Source organism: Nuphar pumila, chromosome 11, assembly GCF_984573655.1.
Source record: "Nuphar pumila chromosome 11, dmNupPumi1.hap1.1, whole genome shotgun sequence".
NCBI lineage: Eukaryota > Viridiplantae > Streptophyta > Magnoliopsida > Nymphaeales > Nymphaeaceae > Nuphar > Nuphar pumila.
Genome location: NC_143259.1, coordinates 71,225,243 through 71,229,037, shown reverse-complemented (window position 1 = coordinate 71,229,037; position 3,795 = coordinate 71,225,243). Strand labels below are relative to the sequence as shown.

The 3,795-nt window shown below is 46.3% G+C and overlaps 1 non-coding gene across 1 annotated transcript; it reads right to left on the bottom strand.

The window, feature by feature from the left end:
• Nucleotides 1-666: 666 nt before the first annotated feature.
• Nucleotides 667-769, bottom strand: LOC149822423 (small nucleolar RNA R71). Its single transcript, XR_016426250.1, has one exon. It is a non-coding gene; the product is annotated as a small nucleolar RNA R71 (small nucleolar RNA).
• Nucleotides 770-3,795: the final 3,026 nt, after the last annotated feature.

Below are 3,795 nucleotides of genomic sequence, written 5' to 3'. Positions count from 1 at the left end.
TAGCATTTTAGAATAGTTTACTTTGTTATTTAAGTATAGAATTCTGACATAGCTATATAGCATATTTGTTTGTTTTTAGTTACTGTTATTTGTTTATTTACATTTTAGTATCTGTGCTAGTTTAATTTTTTTTAGTTAGGTCGTTTGCTTACATCTGGTCTTAGTACCAGTGTATGCAGGGTCGACGAGGTCTAGGAACCCCATTACACCCATTTGTTGACAACCCAGAGAGAATTTTACATTCTCATCGAAGTTCAGCAACAATGGCTGACATGGATCCTCCACCTCCACCCCCAGTTCTTTCACGCCCTCTGCGGGAATACTTCATTCCCACAGACTATGTTCAGGCATCCTGCATTCGGCGACCCGATGTAGGAGCACCACATTATGAGATTAAGGCCAGCATTATTCAAATGCTTCCATCCTTTTATGGCCTTAGTCATGAGGATCCCTACCGACATTTAGATGAATTCCTCGAAATCTGTTCTACTGTTAAGATACAGAATTTCGATGATGATGCGTTGAGGTTGACTCTATTCCCTTTTTCATTGAAGGACAAAGCCAAGTATTGGCTAAAGTCCTTAGATACTGTAGAAATAGAGTCCTGGGATCAGTTGCAATAGGAGTTTCTTCGGAAATACTTTCCCATTGGTTGCACAAACCAATATCGTAGAGCCATCACTAGCTTTTCAGAGCTAGATAGTGAGCGCTTTCATGAGACCTGGGAGAGAATGAAGGATCTCCTCAGGAAATGCCCCCATCATCAGGTGCCGAAATGGCAACTGGTGCAGAGTTTCTATGATGGATTGTCTGACAAGAATCGTCAGATGATCGACTCTTCATGCGGTGGGACATTCATGCTGAAGAGCGAGGACGAAGCATGGAGGCTATTTGATACATTGGCCGAGAATTCACTCCACCATGCTTCGAGCTCTCATTCTGATAGAACCACACCCAGCATTCAGAAGAAAGCTGATGTTCTTGAGATTGGTCCATCTACTGCACTACAGTGCAAAGTAGACATGATTGCTCAGAAGCTGGACCAGCTTCTCTCAGGACCATCCACTACACAGCAAGGTGTGTACTCTTTGTGCCAGTCCGGCACACGAGATCACTGAGTGCCCTTCGGCAGCTCAGTACCCTGAATTTGTTCAAGAACAAGTTCAGGCAGCTCAGGGTTACGTCAGACCGCCAAATAACCCATTTTCATCGACATATAATCCGGGTTGGCGTAACCATCCCAATTTTTTATGGAAGAATCCACAGTCTTCCATGCAGATGCCTACTTCCTCTCAGCCAGTTCGGCAACCATCGTTTACTCAGTCATTTCAAAGACCGAACTATTCTCAGTCTTCTTCTTCTTCAGTTCCTTCCCCGATTCAGCAGGAGTCTGCCCCGCAGACTTCTTTTGAGGAGAGACTTCTCCAGGCATTTCAAGAGGTGAAAACCTCTAATCAGAATGCCTTCGAGAAGTGTAGCCAGATGTTGAGCTCACATACGCAGTCCATTGCGAAGTTAGAGTTGCAAATGGGACAGTTAGCTGAGGCTATTAGTAGGAGACCCGAGGGTACATTGCCGAGTCAGGCTGTCATGAACCCGAAGGGTAAGGACCAGATGACTGGAGGCCTATTCCATACTGAGACACAGCAGCAGGCCAAGTCAGTTATGGCCTTGAGGAGTGGACGTGAGTATCACGTCGAGAGCAGAGAGCGAGAGAGTAGAGAGAGGATAGAGGAGCCAGAGACCAGTGTTTCACCTACGTCGGCTCAGTCATCATCCCCATCTCCATCATCACCTTCACCATCTTTATCATCTTCATCCTCAGAGAAGAAGAAGGATAGGAGTGAGCCTTCTCGCAAAGAGGAGGAGCCAGCAGAGTATATTTCCCCACCACCCTATCCCAAAGCATTAGAGTCTCCTGGTTATAGAGGGAAGCAAGGTGCGAAGATCCAGGACATGCTTGATATCTTCAAGCATGTGCAGATCAACCTACCTTTGCTCGATGCTATTCAGCATGTGCCGGCTTATGCCAAATTCCTGAAGGAGCTATGTACGCAAAAGAGGAAATCCAGAGAGCGAGTTCCTAACAGGGTCCATCTGACTGAGCAGGTGAGTTCAGTACTTCAGCATCAGACACCACCAAAGCTCAAGGACCCTGGAGCCCCTATCATTGCTTGTACTATAGGGAACATCCGGATAGAACGCGCATTGCTCGATCTTGGAGCAAGCGTGAACATTCTGCCCGGATATTTCTTTGATTCTTTTGGGCTAGGTGAGATGAGATCGACTCCGATTACACTTCAACTGGCAGATCGTTCCGTCAAGGTACCGAGAGGTGTCTTGGAGGACGTGCTAGTTAAAGTGGATGACTTTTATTTTCCAGTCGATTTCATTATCCTTGATATGGAAGGAGTAGACAGCCAGCACCAGACTCCGATTATTTTAGGCAGACCATTCTTGGCGACTGCCAATGCGTGCATCAATTGTAGAACCGGAGCCATGGATCTCTTATTTGGCAATAGGAAGGTAAAGCTGAATATTTTCAATGCCACGATGGGACCAGCAGGAGACATGGACTGCTTTCATGTAGACATTGCATAGGAGTTAGTGGAGGAGCAGCCCGAGTTGTACATTACTGAGGATTCTTTAGATTTGTACCATATAGAGAAGAATAGCGGTGTAGATAGTGTAGATGTGTCTAGAGTGTCGTCAGAGAGACCACCTTGGGGAGCGGTCAGGGAACCTCTTCCACCACTTGCGGAGACCCCCGCCAAATCGTCGATCGAGTCGCCTCCGAAACTTGAGTTGAAACCCTTACCGGATTCACTCAAGTATGCATACCTCAGAGATGATGAGACTCTGCCTGTGATCATCTCGTCCTTGCTCACTGAGGAGCAGGAACAGAGATTGCTGACTATTCTTCGAGAGCACAAGGCAGCGATTGGATGGGGAGTTGCTGATCTAAAGGGGATTGATCCTTCATTCTGCATGCATAGGATCCATTGTAATGAGGAAATCAAGCCATTTAGGGATATGCAGAGAAGGCTAAATCCCAATATGAAGGAAGTGGTGAAGAAAAAGGTGGTGAAGTGGTTGGATGCCGGAATCATTTACCCTATTTCTGATAGTCAGTGGGTCAGTCCGATTCAAGTTGTGCCGAAGAAGTCAGGACTCACTGTGGTTGAGAATGAGAAGGGTGAGAGAATTCCGATGAGGACCACTACAGGATGGCGAGTCTGCATCAATTATAGGAAGTTGAATGTGGCAACTAGGAAAGATCATTTCCCATTGCCATTCATTGATCAGATCTTAGAGCGACTCGCAGGACAGAGCTACTACTGCTTTCTAGACGGATATTCAGGATACAATCAGGTAGCTGTCCATCCTGACGACCAAGAGAAGACCACGTTTACATGTCCTTATGGCACCTTCGCATTTAGACGTATGCCTTTTGGGCTCTGTAATGCCCCGGCCACTTTTCAGAGGTGCATGCTTGCTATCTTCTCGGACATGATTGATGATGTGATGGAAGTTTTTATGGACGACTTTTCTGTGTATGGCTCTTCTTTTGAAGATTGCCTCCATAAACTTGCTCGACTACTGAGTAGGTGTGTGGAGACCAATCTCATCCTGAGTTGGGAAAAGAGCCATTTTATGGTCCAGGAGGGGATTGTGCTAGGACACATTGTGTCCAAGCGTGGTATTGAGGTTGACAGAGCAAAGGTGGAATCCATTTCTCGTTTGACTCCACCCACCTCTGTGAGGCAGATTCGATCATTTTTAGGGCATGCGGGA